General features: G+C 36.0%; 1 pseudogene; it reads left to right on the top strand.

Annotated features, from left to right (window-relative positions):
• Window positions 1-6506: 6506 nt before the first annotated feature.
• On the top strand, window positions 6507-6659 carry LOC148094436 (U2 spliceosomal RNA; annotated as a pseudogene).
• The last annotated feature ends 3517 nt before the right edge of the window (window positions 6660-10176 follow it).

Genomic DNA, 10176 nt, shown 5'->3' with positions numbered 1-10176 from the left:
GCAATCTTTGGTGTTCCTTGTCTGGTAGATGCATCAATCTTGTCATATGATCATCTTCTCTCTGTGTTTATCTGTCTCTGTGTCCAAATTTCCCCCTTTCTATAAGAACGACACTCATTGGACCAGGCCCTATGCTAATGATTTTAACTTGATTATCTCTATAAAGACCCCATTTCCAAATAAGGTCACATTCATAGCTACTGGAGGATAGGACTTCAGAATATCTTTTTTAGAGGGCACAATTCAACTCCTTCAGTATAGTGGTATTATTCATATGGAATACAGTTAGATTAATTTGTTACAGTTCAAATTCTATTGTGGATTTCACTTACAGTCTGGTGATTTTTTTAAACTTGCATACAATAAACTTTGTTCTTTGTGGTGTGCTGTGCGCAAGTTTTGACAAATGCATAAAGTCATGTATTCATGTATTCACCACCACAGTCATAACCCAACTTACCTCCTGCTGCACTTTTGTAGCTCCTCTGAACCCCTGCACTGACAACTGTTTGAAGTTTTATTTTCTCTATGTTCACTCTAACATCCAAGGTTTTATTTTTAGTTTAGTGTTTCTGTTTATTTGTTTTAGCTTCTCTCTTTGATAGTAAAGGATTTTCCAAAGTCTGATGACTTTTGGCTCTCTGTTCAGATTTAAAAGTTGGACAACTGAATGCTGATCAGAAGCCCTGTCTGTGTGATACTGGGTGATGCTAGTGAAATGTGGGTGTCAGAGTAGGGCAATTCTTTGGGCCATTTCCTTAAGAGAACCCCTGATGTTAGTATATTTTCTCTTGAGCTACTTTCATTTTCCAAAGAAAGCACTTCTAAACTCATGCTGAGAAGGCTTAATCCTCTCTAACCACACAATTCTTAGCATCTGGTGAAAAGAAATGTGTAAAAGGTCACAGACACAGTTTATAGTAATTCCTTTATTGACAAGTTTTTCAGTATAATAATCTTACTCTTAAATGTGTCTGGTATGCCTCAGTCCAGAGACTTTCAGTGTAATACTCTTCAGACAATGAGCATTGTCATGGGTTAAAGTGTGTCCTGTAAAAATTCATATGTTGAAGACCTAACTCCCGGTTCCTCAGAATGTGACCTTATTTTGATATAGGATCTTTACACAGGTAATACAGTTAAAATGAGGTCATTAGGTTGGGTTCTAAACCAATGTGATTGATCTTGGGTAAATTTGGATACAGAGACATGCATAAAGAAATATATTGTGAAGACAAAGGGAGAATGCCATATGAAGATGAAGGTATAGATTGGGGTGACAACCCTACAATTTAAGGAACTCAAAAGATGAGCAGCAAGCCACCAGAAGCAAGAAGAGATCCTTCCCTCACAGCCCTCAGAAGGAACAAACCTTGCAACACCTTCATCTTGAACTTATAGCCTTCAGAACTGTGAGAATATATTTCTGTTGTTTAAGTGACCCAGTGTGTGGTGTTTAGTTATGGGAGCCCTGGCAAAGCAATACAGTAACTAAGAGTGACTAGCACATAGCAGGAGTTCACTAATGCCAGTGCCTCAGGTACATTCTCATGAACACAAGAAGTAAATAAAAGGATGTAGTAGTATATTCTTGTGGAAATAAAGGAGTGCATATGGTTGTATATTAAGTGCTGCAGTAAAAGTTTTCTAGCAATTTTTAGGGCTTAGAATTCCAAATCCCTGTTCTAGTTTCCCAAAGGTCAGAGGAGAGCAAGAGGAGGATCTGAGAGCAAGGGAACTTAGATGTTTGGCAGGGACCCTAGTAGAGCACTCATAATACAAGAATTCAGCTGTTCAGTTTACAAGAAAGACCCTTCATTACAAGGAAGAATGAAAGACTGTTGGTATTGAAATTAAGGTTAAGTCAGTCATTCATCGTTTATTCAGTATCCATAATATGTTCAAGCATTTTGCTAGGTGAGGGTCACAAGAATAAATGACTCATGGCTTTGCCACTCAAGAGCCAACAGTCTACTTGGGAGGAAGTCGCAAAAATATCATAAAAAATCTACTATGGGGATATTAAGTACAAGTAATCTGTATTAAGTAAAATAATTCTAGGTACACTGATGATTCAGATGCGACAGGAAGCTGTTGTGGGTATGTTTCCACTTGTGAACATGAAGTGTACTGAGCCATTAGAACACTTTCTGGGGCTCCTTACTCTTCTTTGCACAGAACAACTTTGTTGTTTGGGTTAAATGTGATCATTGAGTGAAGTCTGTAAATATATGAATGAGGGAGTCATTATAATATCACTGCTCCAGAGTTTTCTAGGTCCTGACATGAATAGCACAAGTGTTTTTGGAGGGTGGTTTATTTGTTCCTGCTGTCTACCATCATCTTTATTATAAGTGCTAACTTTATTATGCAGACCTGGTTAAAATTTGAACTTAATTACCTTTCTTAAAATTCTACAAAGATAAGTACCCTTTGAGGCTGAACTCAAAAACCCTCTTTCTGTGGCCCCCAAAATAGAGATTGGTTGCATTTAATTTATAGCTATATAACAGAATTTGTCATATAATATTATGGTTAGTTACTTCTAATTCTTTGTTTTTAAACATTGTATACAGTGAGGGGAAACAATTTATTTTTTCACTTCTAAATGTGTTATTTTTTTTAAGTTCCCAGTATATTGCTTTGTTTGGAAGATCCAAAGTCTTCCACACAAAGTGTACGTCCTTCTATTTTGGGGGTAAATTAATAAAGACATCTAGTGTTCTTTGAGGACCAATTGCTGCAAAGAGGGGGAGCAAATCAATGAAAAAAATCATTCAACTGTTTCTTAAATAGACTTCCCCCAAATTCACTAGATTATAGCCCCATCTTGACCCTTACTTCCAGAAGTACTTGGCGCTGTTCCTTCTCACCCCTTGGGAGGGATTCTGTGTGTATTTCTTAATAACTTCTTAGAATCTTGCTGACATAACATTCAGCTTTCTTAGTTCTACTTATCAGTTATCATTTGCCAACTCCAGGTGTTTACTGGAAATTTTATTTGGCCTTTTGAGTTTATGCTAACCAAATAAAAATTATACTTTATACTATTTAATTTTTGTGGGGTTTGAGAAGGGATAAAAGCTACCACAACAAATTCAACATTCCATCTTTAACTAGAAATCTGCCTTTTTTCCCCCTAAACAAATGATTAAAGCTTTTCCTTGATTCTTTATCATAAATAGTAAAAATTTTTCTGGAAATAGCTCACACTTGGAATCACAGGTAAATATGGGCCTGAAATATGACTTCATGTGACTCTTCCTTTGATATGGGTGACAGATATGTAAAGAGGAGGGCATGGAGATATGGGGAGTCAAGCATGGCTTCGTTTTTTCTATGTTGGGAAAGTGGGAGGCTGGTAATGTCATTCTCTAAGAAAACAAAAAAAAGGAACTTTAAAGAAGCTTCTGAGTTTAGTCAAAGTTGTATTCATTTCGTAGTAAATACTAAGTACTCCATTTGTATAGATGTCTATATTTGAGTAGGGAAAACTGGAGAGTGTTCTGTAAAAATAGATATTAAAGTTTTTAGCATGTGAATGCACATTTTATCACCCAGCGAGAGTAAGATCATTGAGAAGGGTGGGGAAAGAAACTTGAGGTCTACCATCAGTCAAGTTTCAGAGATTTCTCTCTTCTTTGTGCCCAATTTCCATACCGAGAAACTTAGACCAGGCTGTGAAGAGTGAGTTCTCCATAGCAGTCTCTGAGAAGAGCACAGCTTTGTCTTTGGCAAAGGCTCATGCATAGAGTGATTCTTTAGTTTCTTTAGGCACAAGAGGAAAATGGCAACATTATTCAACATGTAGAAGTTACAACTAATTTATTATCACATTTTCTCAACAACCTTTACTATATCAAGAAAATTCTTACAGGTGTATTTTGTTAGGCTTTTATATCTTATATATTTAATAAAATTGTGATTATATTCTATGTTCAGCTTTATATCCTTACTTTATCACCTAATGTTATATATTTTATGTTTTCTCATAATTATCTTTAAATAATACAATTTTTTAGAAGAAAACCTTCAAAGGGTTCAATATCTTTTCAATTTTAATTTGAGAAAGAAAACATTTTGAAGTAAAAGTCTAGTTTTCAATAATTTGTTTCATTCTTGAAATCCAAGGCATTTAGATAACATTTATGCATTTATAATATTTTTATTTTAGTCAATGTTTATAGCACATGTTTTCACTTTTAAAAGTAAGAAGATTCTCATTTGTCTCAATTATTTATAAGGCACCTACTGAACACCAGCAAATATATTAATTAAAGGTTATAGTGATAAATAATAAAGGTATGAGCTAGCTGTTGCTTTTAACCAACATTCTCACAATGCTTTACAAGCTTTTTTTAAAAAATATGTATTTATTGATTTCAGAGAGGAAGGGAGAGGGAGAGAGAGATAGAAACATCAATGATGAGAGAATTGTCATTGATCTGCTCCTTCCTGTATGTCCCCTACTGGGGATCGAGCCTGCAACCCGGGCATGTGTCCTGACAGGGAATCCAATTCTGATCTCCTGGATCATAGGTAGATGTTTAACCACTGAGCCACACCTGGCTGGGCTGCTTTATAAGCTTTTGAACTGCTCTTTGCATACATTTGAGAGCACATTGCTCACCTTGTGAGAGGTACATTAACTCTTTCAAGTCCCAAGGGCACCATTTAGTAAATGACTTCTTTAGTGCTCTAAATGTAACTTAGTACCCTGAAAGAGGCACATTAATCTTCAGAATATCCCCTGAGAACATAGGTCAGGAAATAGAATTTTCTTGGTTTTCTCAGCTCAAAACATTATGAAGTTTACATTAGTACACAGGCAATTCTTGTTGGATTTTATTTCCTTAACCTCCTAAGTATCACCCAGACTCAAGGCCGAAAAAAAATTATGTACACAGAAGACTGTTTCAATTGACTTCCCAGAGTAACTAGAATGAGAAGCCCTAACTCATAAATCTAGTGGCATCATCAGAATCATTCTAAGTAACTACTATAGAAAGGGAATCCTTTAGTCATTCAGGGACAATGCAGATACAAACTTTATACCTGTAACTGGAATTTACTCCTGACTAAACAAAAGAAGACTATGACTTACAATCCAAGAGGAAAAGAATTTGCTTAAACTTATCAAATCATTTTATAGATCATAAGGTAATTTTGCATAAGTCCTTAAGCTAAAGTTTGAGAAATTTATAGACAGCTCTATGTAAAACTGTGAGAGTTTTCTTCTTCAGTTTCCTGTTTTTCTCTCACCAAATTTCTCACAATGCACAGTGATGTGTCTCTTATACTTACTTCCCTGCTTTTTATTTCTTTTATGATATAATGAGGAGGAATACAAGAAATTCTTATGCTTTTTCTTATTAACATTGTCTGCTTGTTAATTTCATTAGATTCTATACTGAGAGAGTCTCACCTTCCCAAATATTGTAATTCTAAGAGAAATGAGAACACAGTTCTTTAAAACATGCTTTCTTTGGCATGAGAAAATGCATATAAAGTTCTTATCCAAATCACTGGCACATAAATTTGGCTTAATATGATAGCCAAATTTTTTTAAGCATAAAATAAATTATTGAAATGTATTTTAATCCATTTAAGATTCTAAAGCTTTCTGAAAACATTAATAATTATCAATAAATTTAACTTTTTCTGAATCTGAGAGCTCAACCATAAAGTCCACAAGTTCTTTCAGTAGCATGCCTAAGGGAATGGAGATGCAAAGACTCATACTGCTGGGCCCTAAAATTTAACCTTGTGAAATTAGCTCCTTCAGAAGGGATGGGAAAGTGGTCTTCAGGTTCTCCTACAGTGTACACAGGAGAATGTCAAATCCAACAGTAGCTGGAGCCAGTGCCCACAGTCTGATGGGAGAGAAGTTGCATAGACTCTTCAGGAGTCTCCATGCAGTTCCAGGACTCACAACGGGGAGGTGGCAGGCAGGTCACAGCCTGTCTGTCCACTTTATGAAAGAACCACAGCTCTAGCTAAGAGGTTAGTGGACCAGATCCATCACTTGGTAACTAGGGAGAGCTGAGATTTTTAGTATGTCAAACATAAATTTAGGTTGAAGAAGTCTGCATTTGTTTTTCAGAAAACCTGGAATACAATGAGGATATTCATACAGATGGCCCAGTCAAAGAAACTAGTAAAATGCACTGTGAGATGAGTATCAGGAAGAAGAGTTTCACTTAGTAGGAACAGAAATTCCCAGAAGAAGAGTATTATAAAACTATTTCCAGTGCTGATGGATATGCAGCCAGTATGTCTCTTGCTTCTCTGGCCAGATTTGCTTCTTAGTTGAGAATTTTCAAAATCAACATAAAGAGTTATTTTAATGAGGCAAGTATGTCCAAAATTCTCTTATTTTATGTTGTACTCCTAATAGTATCTTGGGAGCACAGATTTACTGTGTTGTAGTTATTCTACATATATCATTTTAATTCTTACTATAACCCTGCAAAGAAGTACAATTATCCTCATATAGGATAAAAAAAATTGCTTTGGCCTTTTGGCTAAGATCAAGCATAGTATCTGTTCTTATCAGTTTAATACAGAATAAAAATTTAAAAAAAAACAAAAAAACAAAACAAAACTGAGCTTCAGAGACATTTAGGTGTCAGGATCTCCCTGAGCTGGGATTACTCACCAGTGTGCCTGGCCCCAAAGGGCTTCTATCACCCTACTTTATATCCCAGGGTTTCATAATGATTAAGAAGATGTTATGCAAACTGTAAAAGGGTTTTATGGTCCCACATGCTTGAAATGAGCAGAGCTAGGGCAGGCTTGACTTATTCTGATGGAGGGTTGAATTCTGAGGTTCTGTCCATCAGCTCCCCTGCACTTCCACCCTCTGCCAGGGTGTAAGGCGTTCAAGTGTCACAACCCAGCACCATACCGTAACCAGGAGGGAAAAAATCCTCAAACCAGAGAATAAAGTCCCTGCATTTCATTCTGCTTGGACCAACTTAGTTCAAGTGTTTTGGCCAGTTGTTGAAGTGGGAGGTGTGAGTTATGCTGAACGGTTAAAGTCACCTAGTTCCTTTCCTGCTGTGGGAGGTGGAATCAATCCACTGGAATTAAACTACTGCTTCCCAGGGCAAAGGAGGGGGATGGGTGCTTCACAGGGAAATAAGGGGAACCAATCACTTCCACTACAATTTTTAGTAAATGTGGAATGATTAAATAGAAAAAAATAATTATTTTTAAAACCTTCTGTCAGGTAACTACTGTTATTCTATCTAAGCACTATTTTTATTTTTAACTTGCTAACTATGTTTCCATTATTTATTAAATATTCATGTGCCATAAATAAAACAGTGAATAAATAAATAAATCAGCATAATAGCAAAGATTAAATGATTACAGTTTAATTTCATAAAATCTGAGGGACACAGACATTCTAAATTAGTTGCTTGAAAAAATAATGAAGGTTGAAAACATTACAGAGAGAGGAAATGTTTTGGTGGTAGATGCCTGAAAAAACAGTTTGAAGATTACTTGATTAACTAAAAATAAATGAATATTGTTCTCATGAATTGGTAGAATGGCCTTTTTGGTTAGTAACCCGGTTACTGATCTTGTACAGGAATGAGCACCTTAATATTCTCATTACCGATGATGCTAAATGTGGACAGAGCTGCTCACAGGTAAACAAGCAGCATAATGCTATCAGAAAGCACACAGAGAAAGAACAAAACACTACCATTATGGATCTTTTCTTTTTCACAATATACAGATGATTTGCCCAGGAAAGTGCAAGGAAGCCAAGAAATAGTCACATATGAACAGCAAATGGAATAATATGACAATGAAATACTGTCAATAATGGGCTGAAATAAACCTTTCCTTCTCTTAATGCTGCCTGATAGAACAGAAGCACAGCTTACCGCCTCTTCTCTTTGTCCTGTGAAACCTGCTAGAACTTGATAGAGTTCCAGGCACACAGGCTGAGCTCAGTAAATTTTTGCGGGACTCATAAAGAGTGTGGTGACAAGCACCAGTGAGAGCAATATTAAAAACAGCCACCATTCTCAGAGAGGCTTTGGCGACCGGACTACTTATCCTTAAGCAGGTGCTCACTTATTCAAGGTAGCTGGTATTGCAATTCCAGTGTTCTCTCTTCCAAATTCCATAAAGAATTTCTACTTGTCTCACTATCAGCATGTCTCTCATTGCTTCATAAATAAAACAGAAGTCATCAGTGGGAAACGTGTTAAACACCTCCTTCCCTAGTTTCTGTCTATCCCTAAGAGCACCCATGTCCCCTCCTCCGAAGGTTCACACGTTCACCTGTACACTTTCCCCCTCTTGAATTACCCACCAGTGTTCTTTATCTTTTCCAAATAGTCTAGCTCCACCTTTCTCTTACCTTTCATCATAGAAACATGCTTAACTCTCCTCTTTCCATATTTATTTTTTTAAATGAACAAATTCACTTTTCCTGTACTTTGTCCTTCAAGTTGAGACTGTTTCCCCCCTTCTCTTAGTCACCAACCCTTGCTTTTCCAATTTCATGAATTCCTTATTACCTGAGTCAATTATAATTGGACTTCCATCATCACCATTCCCAATAAAATCACACAGAACATCATAAGAGATCCTAATTTCCAAATTCAATTGAACTGTTTCCAAATTCTTTACTATGTCTAAAGCCATCAATTTTTTTTTAATGGTCTTTTATTCTCTTGTTTTTCTTGGTTTCAAATAGTCTGTTTTTTTCTCAGAGACCAGTAGGCTCCTGTATCCCCATGACCTTGAGTAGCAAAGCCAAGTTACTTTCAGCATTTGTGCTAGCCAAAGATGCATTCACCCTCAACGTCCTGAAACTCTTTGATTGACTTTTCTGGATTAATTGTCCCTGATATAACTTTCTCCAAATATCTATTATTTTATTAATTCCTTAAATATAGGTTTTGCAAAAATTCTTCTCATCTAATGCTGCATGTCTTTCCTTAATCCCATTTACTTGTTAATATGTCTCATTTTTTAGCATGGATTTTCAATCTTTTTTTAATCTTCCTAGAAAACACTAACTCTCAAACTCCTTGTTGCCAACACCCACCATGAGGATTTGAATAGTCCTCATGGATTATTGCAATGACTACTTAATGTAACTTCCTGACACCTGACCTTCTAATCTGTCCTCTGCATTATTGTTTGTTTATAAACCAAAAAATACATGTAATATTAAAATATTTCTATTTGCCCTCCACTGCATAAAGAAATGGCCTCCACATGGAGGTGTACATTCCCAAAACATCACACATGGTTACAAGAAGAGAACATTAGGTGTGAGTCCTTCTGTTCGTTCAACATAAAGCTGTGCTGAGAAAATGTCTGTTAAATGGAGTATGTGAGAATTCCCTTCCTAAAGTGTGTAGTCAAAATGTGCAGTACTCATAATACATTTTTATTTTTACATATTCTTCAAGCTTTTACTGCAGATATATGTTGCAAAAAGTACAGCATTTAAATTGCAATCTGTTGTGTACTTTCTGTTATACTGTTCTGAATAAATATCTGAAGCGCCTTGAATGCTGAATGCCAAAGATGATTGAAATCCCTCTGAGCCATAAATTTAAAACGTGTTCTGTGTGATGGTGAAGATTTTGCATTATGCAAAAGACATAATTGGGTACTCCATCCTGAAAGATAGACAGGATAAATATTACAAGATTCTCTATATCGAATTCTTTTCCTTTAAAAAGTAGTAATAAATTGTATCAGCTTACGTGAAAGTCAGAAAATAAAATATAAAATGATACAAGTCAACACCTATTTTGTTTCTCTCTGGTTCAAGTGGCCCCTAATTTAAACCTGCAGAGTAGCAACTGAATTTTTGTTGTTATGATTGTTAAATTCAATCTAGCATCTCACTGAATGAATAAGAATTTCAGTCTGTTGAGAGAGGAATTAGGTCCTGTTGAAATTTTAGAGAATCCTGCCAAACCTGAGAGACTTGGACCTACTGTTACCACTGCCAAGTGCTAGCAGAGTCATTTGTCAGCACAGTTTTCCAAACAGGATTAGCCATACAGATGAGTGGACATTATACCTCACTTCATGGGTACTTGAACAAACTAATAATTTCCCAAGCAGACCAGAGAGAAACAAGCATTTCTTTAAAGTTATGCTTACTTTTTAAGACTTTTAGAGAAGGGAAAA

This window comes from Miniopterus natalensis, chromosome 1, assembly GCF_054644295.1.
Source record: "Miniopterus natalensis isolate mMinNat1 chromosome 1, mMinNat1.hap1, whole genome shotgun sequence".
Taxonomy (NCBI): Eukaryota; Metazoa; Chordata; class Mammalia; order Chiroptera; family Miniopteridae; genus Miniopterus; species Miniopterus natalensis.
The sequence above is the reverse complement of the archived record's forward strand: the minus strand, read 5'-3'. Positions and strand labels throughout refer to the sequence as shown.